This window comes from Lepisma saccharinum, chromosome 6, assembly GCF_977018435.1.
Source record: "Lepisma saccharinum chromosome 6, izLepSacc3.1, whole genome shotgun sequence".
NCBI classification, from domain to species: Eukaryota; Metazoa; Arthropoda; class Insecta; order Zygentoma; family Lepismatidae; genus Lepisma; species Lepisma saccharinum.
This window is the reverse complement of record NC_139234.1, coordinates 47,919,053-47,932,569: the sequence shown is the minus strand read 5'-3', so window position 1 is coordinate 47,932,569 and position 13,517 is coordinate 47,919,053. Positions and strand designations below refer to the sequence as shown.

The 13,517-nt window shown below is 40.9% G+C and overlaps 1 non-coding gene across 1 annotated transcript; it reads right to left on the bottom strand.

Moving 5' to 3' along the window:
* Positions 1-1,824: 1,824 nt before the first annotated feature.
* TRNAT-UGU (transfer RNA threonine (anticodon UGU)) lies at positions 1,825-1,899 on the bottom strand. The gene has a single exon. It is a non-coding gene; the product is annotated as a tRNA-Thr (tRNA).
* Between the last annotated feature and the right edge of the window lie 11,618 nt (positions 1,900-13,517).

Here is a 13,517-nt window from a genome sequence, read left to right as displayed (position 1 = left end):
AATGAGGATGAGAGATAATATGATGAAACTGAGGAAGGGACAAAGAATACTGCGCAGGCAGAGATTCGAACCCGAACCCCTGACGTCGTAGCGTGCTGTGCTAACCACTCAACCACGGAGGTCGCAAATCATGAGGAGACCGAGACAGTGCTACGTCTCGTCTGGTCACCTAAAAACAAGGTAAAGGCACACTTGAAAGTCTGTCTTGCTTTCAACGAAGCTCCGAACTCCCTATTTTAATCAGCAGCCATATCGACAATCGCAGAGAGGATTATCAGAAACAGTGAACACTTTAAAAGTCACTGGAAGACCTGCATTCTTGTAAGTACAAAACCATCCACCCATCTCTTAGGAAACTCGGATGCTTCTCATATTCCACAAAGGCAATTCCGATGGTCGTAAACGCCGAGAAGGAAGAGAACAGATAAACTAAGAGCATCCTTAACAACACAGACTCAAAGACCTGTCTCCCTCTATCAGCAAGAACCGCAATTACTGCAACATTTACCATACATAAGGAGGGACGAGATATACACCCTTTTATATATGTTCTCGATTAAGGCGGTAGGAAAATCCATTTGGGTTAAAGTTTAAGCTTGAGGTTTTTTCATGCGCTGCATACGAAAGCATCCCCTCTCAGCCCACTCTGTTAGAAGATTTGCTACCAGGAGGATATGCGGAGAGAGCATGGGAGGGAGGCTGCTCTTAAAAACCTCTGTAAAGTAGTCCTGATTGACGATTATTTTCCCTGCTTATCGATTATCGATTGCTACGCTGTGTAAAAAATTGCTACACTTCACAAAATCTCCCCTTTTGGCTTCCTTCAAGTAATGCTTCGGTGGAGTCATAATCATCAACTAGAGGGTTGGGTCAATATTTCAATTCAAGATGGAGGGAGATTAGATCTTAAGTTTCTATCGAGCACTCTTGGAAGATCTTAACGTCTGAGGGTTTTAATTTGTGGACAGGTTATGCGCTTCAATGTACAGAATGCCTATAGGATCGTTCGGCTTGGTATCGAATCTTCCGGGTTTTACCCTCGGTAGTTACGAGCTTGAGAAATGACCTCTAGGTGTCATCAAACTACCTTAAAAATGATCGTGATGTTTATTCAAGTTACAAGGTTAACGTGACTGCGATTGTTCTTGTAAAGTCTCGTTTTCCTGACTTCAATTAGTGTGTGCTGGCTCACTGGTGTTCTTGCTGCAGGATGGGTTCTGCGACCCCTGCGCCTGTCGCTTAGAGTTCATCTGGTGTTGAGTTTGTGGTCCTTACAAGGGTGGAGTTTGTGGTCCTTACAAGGGCCAAATGACTAACTAGCTACTGATTATTTAGTGATTCTTATGAAGTGAAGAGAGAAACAACAATGGAAGAGGATCACAACGGGAGAAACAACAATGGAAGGAGATCACAACCGGAAAACCAAAAATGGAAAATAGATCACAACGGGAAAATCAACAATGGAGAGAGATAAGTGCGGGAACACAACAATGAAAATGGATTACAACAGAGTTTGATTGATTTAGTTTTTTTTACTTCGCCTTTCCGATAATGTTGGCTCATCGCGATGAATAGTGATAAGATGAAAGAGTTGAATGAACAATCGCAAACACATGTACACAATCAAGTCACATGCAGAATTATACTTGCCATGAGCTAAGGCACCAGTGCCTCGTTAGTCTGTAAAATTCAGTCTAGGGTGTACTATGTGGAAGTGAGGATGACATTTGGTTGTCTTCGATTTTGTGTTTTAAGTCCACTTCGTGAACAGTAAGGCTAATCGGGACTGGACCTACAGTTTAAAGTGGGATCCGAACCGCTACGTGCCTCCACCGGGTATCGAACCCGGGACCCCTTGCTTACAAGGCAAAGACGCTACCACTGCGTCATGGGGGAGGCCCGGGTGTCTTCGAGAAAGATCGTCCCTTACACTCCGAGATCACAATGGGAAAAAAATGGAGATATACGTGTCCTAGGTGAGAGCAACAATGGAAAAATATCACAACGGGAAAGCCAACAATGGAGAGAGATCACAATGCGCGAAACCAACAATGGAGATATATCACAACGGGAATAAAAACAAAACCGGAAAGAGATCACAACGGACGCCATTGACTAATGTGATGCAAGAAATCGTTCAGGGCTACAGTTTTTAAACCAAAGTCTACTGGCTGCTGAAGCTCTTCAAACCACCAGCCTGCGAGATGTTTTTTCAATCATCTACCATTAAAGATAATGCACAAAGTTTGTTTTAAGTCCACTTTATGCACAAAGAGTGACTGGACTTATCATTTCAAGGTGTGATCCGAACCATTATGCACTTATACTGGGACTGGATGGGACGCGATGACGTTGCTACTACGCTCTTGTGGATTAAAGCCAAGGGGAAGAACAGCCTTGAAGAAGGGATGAATATGAGAAATATGCACAAGGATTTGAAGATCACAAGAGAGTAAATGTAAATGGGTTCGTTATATATATATATAAAAAAAAAGCACATGCATGTTATGGTAAGGGGCATAATTGTGAACAACCAAAAATTACAATTTAAACTATAGCCAAGTTCGAAAGGGGTGTAAGGATTGACCTTCTCAGAAGGCGCCTAAAAGTCAACCTCACTAGCACATAGTACACCCAGGTAACTGCAATGTTACAGGCCAACGAGGCTCTGGCCTCTGGACATACAGTCAGTATAATTATCTGTAGGGCCGTGTGTTGTCCTGTGTTTTGTCCTTATCTGTGGTGAGCCCCCCTTGGAAAATGAGATTTTAGTTCTCAGATACATCTGCTAATTTGAGTTAATTTTACGGGCAAAAATAGCCTGAGTGCTGAGGCACCCAAAATATTTATATCAATCGATCAATCCAAGTTCAAAAGTTCAATTTTCGAACATACTTATTTTTCTTTATCGAAGATTTGATGAGCCTCAACAGAAAAATAAATCATACTATACTCTGTCTCCCGAACGAAAACATGCCTCTGCGCAAGTAGTGACTCGAGAGGGCTCGATCAATGAACAAGTGCGACGGAACGGGATTGCGTGGAGGGGGAAAAGCAACTGCAGTTACCAGTCTTTGCAGCAGCGTGTACTCTTTTGCTCCGTCCACTCGCTCTCTCCCCTTCTCTACAGTTATGTTCAACCTTCCTCCAGAGATTTCCGGGAGTCAAGAGTTGTACAATCCTTAGTTCCGTGTAAACGGTTGGTCACCCTTTCACACCGATCACATTCTGGAAAGCTTCAGTTTCGTCTTTTTCTTTCCACGCATGTCCACGCACGCACAAATACTGACGGATCTATCGTGAATATCGTATTGGTCGTGTACCTTGAGGAAAGTCCTCGCATAACTCAAGCGGACACAAGCATCCTGTACAGGTCCCCCCATTTGCCTTTGCGGTGATTAACGAAAACGAGGAGAACCAAAGACAACAAATTCCACACAGAATGAAACAAGGGGCCATCCCAGTCGTTTATGGGAGTTAAGACTGGCGGTGGGGGAGGAAAACAAGGGAAAGGCGGGACCTGTACGCCGAGATCGGCCTTGTACCTGCCGATAGTATCGTTGTCCCTTGTAGAAAACCTGAACGGCAGTGTTGCTCTGTGGAGGGAAATTTCCCACGTCAATGACAAAAAATTCCCACGTTCCTGAAAAATTTCACACTTCATCCAGATATCATTATTGTAAGGAGGAATTTTTGTAAATATCCCTCTAAATTGACTCATACAGCTTTATTATTCCTATTTCGGTGGGGTGCCCAGGATATTAGAAAGGGCGGTGTGGGGGGGGGGCGTATACTTCATTTGGTAGTTAGTTCTCATTTTGTCATCTTTTCGTGCAAGTGACGATATTTTTTTCGGAATACTGGGTCAAGAGGTGTTATGACCCGCACCAACCCCCCCTTGGGCATGTCACTGTTGAGACAAGTTGTTCATTACGCTCACCGCTCTACCAGGTGGGTTGGCAAATACAGCTTTCAAATTGGTTTTTAACATATTTTTCACTAATGCTGTGAATTTTATGGAAGCCTTCTTTCTTAGCGTTGGTTTCAACAAATATTGTGTCATTATTTATCCTATAATTTGTATATTTTTAAATATTTTACGTGGCTTTTCTTCCTCTTTGACTATACCGAGCAGCCTCTGAACTGACAGCTGCGAAGAGACGGTCTTATCGTGTTCGGGTGTCACCGTTTACTTTCGTGTCCCATCGGAGACATGCCACGTTGCCAAATTTATTGTAGGCGCGTAGTTTCCTCCCTACCGCGGTTGTTGAAGCGTGGGTTCCTGGCTGAAAGTAGAACCCCATGTACACGGTGGGGAATGCCTGTCTAAGGACCTGTTATTTCATTTTAACGTGAAAAAGTGAAAACAAAGCAGCAAGTCAACGTTTCCTTGTGGGGGCCGATGTTGTTCTCATAACGTTCGCATAGCAATGATATTGTCACTTGCTTCAGTGCACAAATGCTCGAAGACGATTGGCTGATAGAAATAAGCCTCAAGGAACCCTCCAGTAGATTTATCATTTGGCACAATTGAGACATGCATTTTTCAAGTGGAGACGACACAGAGATTTTTCCTTCGAGAGCGAGACAGGATTTCATATACCAAGACGAGACGTTCATATTTCAACTCCAGAGGATTGATTGATTTGGTTTATTTTACTTCGCTTTTCTGTCACTTTTGGTATATCGCGAAGATGAAGATGAGTGATGATATGATGAAATTGATGAAGGGGCGCTCACAAAGAACAACCATGCCCAGCCCGAGATTCGAACCCAGGACTTCTGGCGTCGTAGCGCGGTTTGCTAACCAATCCGCCACGGAGGCCGGCCAAGCTCAAGAAGGGACTGAGAATGAGATATGATTGCCTGTTCAGACATTCCTGCTTTCCAAAAGCGAAAGTAAAAACAAAATTGAAACAGAATTCAGCCAAGCCAGCCCCCATGACGGAGTGATTAGCACATCGCGCTACGACGCCAGGGGTCCCGGGTTCGAATCCCGGCCTGTGCATGAATGTTTGTGAGTGTCCATTCATCAATTTCATTTATAATCACTCATCCCCATCTTCGCAAATTAGCCAAAAGTGCCACAAAAAGCGAAGTAACATAAAGCAAATCAATCTACAGAATTCAGCCATAAACATGATGAACAATTTTATAGATAAAACGTATATTTTCTCCCTCATCTAACTTTTTCCCTAGCACGAAATCACGACATTACCATTCGATCTTATCACAATGATACGAAGGTCTATATTAAGAAGGGAAATATTTTAAGATGCGAAGGGAAATTACACTGTCATGATTGGCAACACTGCACCAAGCCTGCCGAAACTTTGTGGATGGATTCTGGCTTGTCGAGGAAAAACCTAAAACTAGCTATCAGTTAAATTGAGTGCTAATGTACTTGGAGGTCTATCCCGTAACAAGTCGCGTAGGTCTGCAGAATCTCACGAACAAACCTCATGTGTTTGAGCCTGTGAACAGACTCGGGGAAAGATACCCCGATATAGCTATTTGTCTTTCCTGATTGGACATCATCTCTTGTGTCGTGTTCAACCTTGTATATTTGGTCCTATTTGTCTATGGAATCCATGAGCTGTTGTCTGATCTACAATATTCAGTGTGGGATGTAAACATAATTAATACAAATATAGTACCAAGCTAACTGCAATGACATTGACCAATGTATAGAGCTCTAACATGCCATGCATATTATATGGATGTATTTGATCCTACCTAACGAATATATGGACGCGTAAGGGTGCTTGTAATTAGAGACATTGCCTTTTTGCATTCGCGATAACAGTGAAAAATGTCAATCGTTGCCTGAAAGTAGTTCTAAGTGAATAAAGGAATGTGTTAATCGTGAATTTTATTCACAGTAAATGTCGAAACAAAGCGAATTTGTACTTTTATATACAGGTAGATTGTTGGTGTTTCTCACGAATTTCAACACGTGCAGGTAGTGAGAAAATATCACTAAAATAGAAATTTACAATTAAGCGAGCTATTTTTATTTAGTACAAATCTTCATACATAAAGGCCTTCCCGATTGTGAAGTCGCCTTGTAATCAAGGGGTCCTAGGTTCGATACCTAGTGGAGGCACATAGTGGTTCGGATTCCACGTTAAACTGTAGGTCCAGTCCCGATTAGCCTCACTGTGCATAAAGTGGACTTAAAACAGAAAATCAATCAATCTTAATACATAAAAAAGTTTATTCTTACTGTATCATTATCGCACACCGCAAACCCTTGGATCCTAGAATCCGGATTGACTAAGTGAAATAAACTTTTTGGGTGCGTCAACACTTGGGTTATTTGCACTATACGGGACCCAGTCTCTTATCGTAACTAAAATCAACACTTGACCCTGAGGATTAAAATCTCCTTACCCATGTTAAAAGTTGAGACTTTTTCAACCTGGCTGTAGAAACAGACGCCAGAGCCTCGTTGGCCTGTAAATACTGTTATTCTAAACAAAAATCCGCAACAGATAGTGCTGTGTGTACCATATCTCTCAATATGGTTTTGTTTCGGACATATCTGCATAAACGGATTAATGAACACGTCTGTTATTGTTATGAATGCTAATTTCTGATGTGTACTGATATTGTACTAAAATACTGCGTCATAATTATGCCATACTCAACTCATTCATTCCATATTGACAACCTGGCTTGGATTTGACGATATGGTTTTCGATTATTGATTTCGACGTTTCCTATCGTCTCATGAACAGACAGACATGTAAATGAATTACAACAGCGCGGGTGAAGCAGCGAACGGGTCGCTACTGGTGTAATTGTAAATTATTCAGCATCGAGCAAGAAAAGATGTCGGTCTCGAATTTACAGACGTAAGTAAGAGTATCCGGTAAAATCTAAACCGACATCTTTTCTTGATCGATGCTGAATGCAGACGCTTGTGTCGTTTCGAAAAGGGTTGTTACGTTCCTTAATGCTTTTACCATAACTACCGGATACTCTTACTTAATTAGTAACTGGAGAACGAGATATGTTTTGTTTACTGCAAATCTTGTACTCCAGTTACGTCTTGAAGCTCAACCCGGTACCATGTGGACTTGCCCCGCTCAGGAACCAGCTTCCGTCAAGCATATATATTGCTAGAAGTGAGACAGAAACGCTGCACCGTTTTGTACACCATGAAAATAATTCAATTATACTGTACCCCGAGACAGAAATATCTCTGTATGTATGTCGTATTCCTATGATTTCGTCAAAATGACATAACCTTTTAATATAATACTTTGAAAATATCCCAATATACAACAGAAAAACATGAAAAATTATGAGAATCACATAAACATTCAATTCATTTTTAACATATTTCTGCATAACGAACTCAACTCAACAAAGATTTATTGGACTTACAGCTTTACAGATGGCTGTTTATGCCCAGCATACATTATAAGTACATAATAAACATTTTTAATATAAATTTTACACACAAAGTTCATAAACGCTCTTAAATACAATTTTATGTAACTACATTAAGTCAGTCAGTAACAGAAGTATATTATAATTCTATATCAGCTTTTCTCAAAAAAGCAAGTATATAACATATCCAATTCTAATATCTGGAGCATACAACATTGAAGTCATATTAATAGGGAAAGGAACATTAATTTTTGACAATGTTTTGTATAAAGTCTTTCTTCTCTCTGAGTGAATTAGACATTCCAAAATAATATGATGAGCATCACCCCTTAAATCACCACAATCACAATTCGGAGATTTTAAAATGTGTATTTTAAATAAATGATGATATGTTCTCGCGTGACCACTTCTTAGTCTATTTATTAAAACAATTGCATTTCTTGATCCTTTACAATTATAAAACCAAGGTTTTTTTCTATTGTAATCAACATAAGGACGATAACTTTCACCAACGCTTTTTAATGCATTATTACACCATAAGTTCCATTCTTCAAAAATTTTCTTCTTAACCCTCGGAAGAAGATCTGTGTAATGCAATGGTAACTGGATTGTTTCATTCATTTGAGCAGCTTCTTTTGCATATCTGTCTGCTTGTTCATTTCCGTAAATATTAATGTGTGATTTTACCCACACATAATGAACTACCTTTCCATTGCTAATTAAGCTATTAGTTGCACGAATACAATTGATGACATATGGTGATATTTTAAATAAATTTTTATAATTAGATTGTATTGCTTGTAAAACACTTCGCGAATCAACCAGTATTAGAAATTTCTGTTCAGGAACTGTACCAATATAAATCAAAGCTTGATATACCGCATATATTTCTGCTGTAAATATGGATGCCTCCACTGGTAACCTAAACATTTTTGATATATTTCTTTCAGAGCTGCTCCTACTCCACTTTCAGTTTTAGACCCATCTGTATATATATATGATAAAAGTCTTCCCAAGATTCTCTAAACTCAGCTGAATGATTATATTTCGGGATATATATATTTTGAATTGGTTGTGTGGGAAATTCTAACGAGTATACTGGCAATGTTCTTGCTATGAGTACTTGACTACATTCATGGTGATATTTACTAAATAGTTGTACCCAAAGGGTAGCTGATTTATCATTGGTTATTCCTGAATCATGCAGCTCTAAAAGATTTAATAAAACATCATTGAATGGATGCCATGGTGAATGTTGTATTTTAAATAACATTTTTATTGCAATTAACTTTATCCTCACAGAAACCGAACATTCTACTGACTCCATATATACCACTACATTAGGAGTACTGTTCATTAATCCCAAACATCTTTTTAGAATTTTTCGTTGCTGGACTTCTAGTGGAGAAAGTTTTGTTACTGGAAGATTACACAAGACCATTAATCCATAATCTAATACTGCTCGATAATAATTCTTATAAAACATAAGCATGCTGGTAGGATGTGCTCCCCATTTGGTATTCGCTATAGCTTTAAATAAATGAAATATTTTATCGGATCTATTTTTCATCATATTTATTTGATACTGCCATGATAATGATGCATCAAAGTATACACCTAGATATTTTACTTGTGAAACAATTGGAATTTGTAATCTCCTATGATTAATGTTGAAAATATTTTGAAGACCCTTATGTTTAAATACTACTATTTTGGACTTTTCTAAAGATATTGATAATTTTTTCTGCTTTAACCGTTGGTTAAATTCTATTAATTTATCTTCAAACATTGAAAAATCTTTCAAGTGATTGCTTGAGTCTAAATATATACTGATGAAGGAATTGGGAGCATAAAAGTCGAAACATTAATTTGCCTCAAACATCGCTCTGAAGCTCGCAAGTTGAACGCTCATTCACCCCACATTCCACCGGATGCAGAGCCGAGCAACAAGAATTTTCCACTCGGCTCTGCACAATCAGCAAGGCAACGGCCCTCGCCAGCGGTGAGTGCACCTCCACTGTAAATTTCCATCTGCATCCAGGGATACCCCAGGTGCACAGTGGAGGTGCAAAGTCCACCAACCTATGACTCAAATCCAATGTATAAAACCGCTGGAGACAGTAAATCGATCTCTCACTTCGCTCCAATATCACCACCAAACTGATCGACGAGAAGAGGACGACGGCCTGCTGAGAGATCGCGACAGCACGAGGCGGCAACAAGCGAGAAGTCCATAGCAGTCCGGATTAAGCCAACCGAAGAATCTGCAAGAATAAAACAAGTCGCCGAATTGCCTGCCGTCTCTTATCGTCATCTTCGATCTCTCCAGCGGACACCTGTCACCGTCGCCGACGCCAGAAGCCGAGGGCCAGACCAACAGCAAGGGGTGAGTAGCGTTCAACAACACAGGCTCCCAACAATCCTTCATCAGCCTCCTTAAGGGTAGAGGTGGTTAGCCAAGTCAAACTTAAGACCTACTGTATTTATCTGAGCTACGTCCCGGCGTGACTCGATCCCGTACCTTACCCGACGTCACGCTACATGGTGGAGATAGCCGGCTCCACTCCGTGGAATTGCAGAAAATTTTATTTTTTTTTTATGTCACTCAAAACCCCATAATTTAAAATTCCCGCCGCACACAGCAGCAACCCTAGAAATTCTTCGTTTTCGATAATACACTTGGTATTATAAACTCCCCACTCGTAAAATTTCTCTTCCGCTCACTATCCTTCATTTCTTGTGAATAAGTGCATAAAAATTCCCCCTCCCTAAATTCGCATGAACGAATCCCAAATTATTCTTCACGAAGAGCTAGACCGTTCTCTTGACCAGATTCTCTCCTTAGCCTCCGCTATTAATTCCCCCGCTCCTTCCCCCAGAATAACCAGATCCAAGGCTCAACATCCCGATTATCCCCAGTTTTTAGGTGGTCTAGAAACACCCAAACGAAAAAAGAAACACCCAGAACCCCAAACCAGTACACCTAAAACTAACACCCCTACCACCATCAATCCATCCCCGTCAAGAATGTCCGTAAATATACCCCATGGCTTATACCCCGCCCCCTTCACAGGAAAAAACCCTCAAGAAGTTGAGCAGTTTTTTGAAAAGTTCGACAGTATTGCGGGCGCTTTGGCGTGGGAGGAAAATAAAAAACGCGAAATGTTGCCATTGTTCCTCGCAGACATAGCGCTCACATTTTTGAACGATCTCAAGAAGCAGCCAAACTTCAACACCCTCACCTTTCCGCAAATCAAAAAAGAATTAATTTCATTATTTAAAGGCAGTCACTTAGTCAGCATGCCCATCCAAATTTTATTAGAGACAAAGCAGGAAATTAACCAGCCCATTCATGATTATGTAATTCGCAAGAAAAATCTCGTCCTTCAATTCTTCCCGCAAGCGACGAATCCCCAAATCCTTTCCTATGTTGTGTCGGGACTTCGATCTAAACACATCGCTGCGATAGGAGACAAAGAGTTCACCGACACAAGTTCTCTTATTGCACATCTGCAGAATCAAGAAAGGCAAGACATGCTGATTCAAGCTAGACGCAATGAGGAACAAAGTGAAGCGATGAAACTGATAGATGCCGCTAAGTACATGCATTCCATTTACGCAACAGCCTCCCCTCAGTTTCCCAGCTGTAGGCAACCTCAGGTCAGCAACACGCATCCTTTCCCCACACCTCAGCCTGCTTCGTCATTCGTGACGTATCCCCCCCCTACCCCCCTCCCGCAGATCTCTCAAGCTCCATACAACTTTCTTTCGCAGCAACCTTATCAAGTAACAGCAGCTCTCCCGACCAACTCGTGGCAGGTCCAAACCACGCCCACAGCCTCTCCTTCCCTCCCCTCAAGTCAAACTCCAAACACGCAGTCTGCTAGTTCTCCCAGCGCGGCCGTTTCCCAGTCTTGCAACGCAATTTTGCCATCTGGCGGTTCAACAGCGAACCAACTAGATTCAGTCACGAACCAATTGCAAACCTTGACATTAGAAAATAAAGTTGAAGCGTTGTGTCACACTGTCCAGAACCTGGCAGATCAAATACAATCAAATAACAGTAATCAATTTCAGACCCGGCCTACTTTTTACGGCCAGGGGAATGGTAATCGCAGAGGTTCTACTCGCGGCATGAGACGTAATTTCAGATCTCGAGGTGGAAATAACAATTCAGCCGGGGGGCGACAAAATTCACAGTTTTCACAATGCCAGATCTGTTTCCGGTCAAATCATTCTACCAGGGACTGTTTTTATAATCCAAACAATGAAAACAAGGGCGATTTAAACTGAAAAACCGTGTGAATCGATGGGACGGATCCACACGCAAGACAAAATTTGACACAGTTCCTATCCTTGAAAAAAACAACCTATTCTTCATTCAAGCTCATGTAAATAATAACCCACTAGAAATTATGATTGACAACGCAAGCCAGATTAGTATTTGTCCTCAGCATTTAATTCCACCCAATGCAAAGAAAATTCAAATGCACAGCATTATTAAAGGCGTCACTGGTAACAGACTTCCTATCTCTGAAATTGTAATACTCCCCCTTCACATAGGAAGATATAGGTACTCCCACCCTTTTAGAGTTGTGCAATCCAAAGAATTACCTCCTCTCCTTGGCAATGACTTCTTGAAGACACAAAATTGTGACATTTCACTTAGTACTAACCTGTTAACTCTTAGACGCTTAGGCCATATTCCAAACTATAACCTTCCCACAAAATCACACACCTACACCATCCCTGATGTAATTTTTTCTAAACTACACCCTACTAGCAACCAACACAGTTTAGTAACAATCCCAGAAAATGTAACCCTAAAACCTAGAACCCGAACATATGTTTCCGTTTCCATCACTCCCCTCCTCCCCCACAATATCCTACTCACACCTTCTCAGGAAACACTCCTTACATACAATATCCTCATACCCCATGCTCTCCTTGACACTTCTTCCCCTCTGTTACTAATTCATAACCCCTCAGAGAAAGCAGTCACACTCAAATCCAACACCCCACTTGGCCAAGCAACCCCATGTGACATTCTAGTAGACATGACAGACGCATCCAACACTGATACGACTACCACTACATACGCATGCACAGAAGACAATACAGAAAACACAAGACTGAAGGAAAGTCAGAAAAAATTTGACCCATCTTGCATTAGTATTAACCCTGACTTATCAGAGGCAGACAAACAAAAAATCATAAAGTTAGTATTTGATTATGCTGATGTTTTAGCTTGGAAAGGCGATAAACTCACCACAACCCCAATTTATGAGTACGACATTGACATTGGCGACAATCAACCTCCCTATATGAGACAATACCCCATCCCTTTGAATCTTAGAGAGCAAATGAAAATTGAGCTTAACAAGCTCTTACAAGATGGAATCATTCGCAGGTCAGAAGGTAGTCCATTCCGACACCCAGTTCTCTTAGTGCGCAAGCGAGACAATTCGTTCCGCGTGGTGTCTGACCTTCGGGCACTGAATAAAATTATTCAGCCCTCTTCTCTCCCAACACCTAACATTGACAACATTTTAGCAGACATGGCAGGCAAGAAATATTACACAACCCTTGACCTTAAATCGGCATTTTTTCAGGTAAAATTAACAGAAAGGTCGAAGAAAATGACCTCTTTTGCAATTAGTAATTGTGGAATTTACGAGTATGAAGTACTGCCAATGGGATTGAAGACAAGTAGTCAGGTCATGAACAATGTAATGTCTATGGCTCTATCTGGCATAGATAGTTCCGAGATATCTGCATATACGGATGACATAATTTGCTACACAAACTCAGTTGACGCAATGCTACAAGTTTTACATAAAGTCTTTGCTAAATTACGTGCAGCCAATTTGAAACTAGGGTCAAATAAATGTAAATTTTGCTTTGAAGAAATTCCAGTCTTAGGCCATCTTGTGTCGCAAAAGGGATTCCAAATTTCTGATCACATCCTGCGTGCAATCAAAGAATTCCCTCCACCTAAATCTAAGAAGAATTTGAAATCTTTCCTAGGCATATGCAATTTCATCAGACGCTATGTACAAGGGTTTGCGGAACCCGCAGAATGTCTGTTCAAATTACTCAAAAAGAAAGTAAACTTTCAT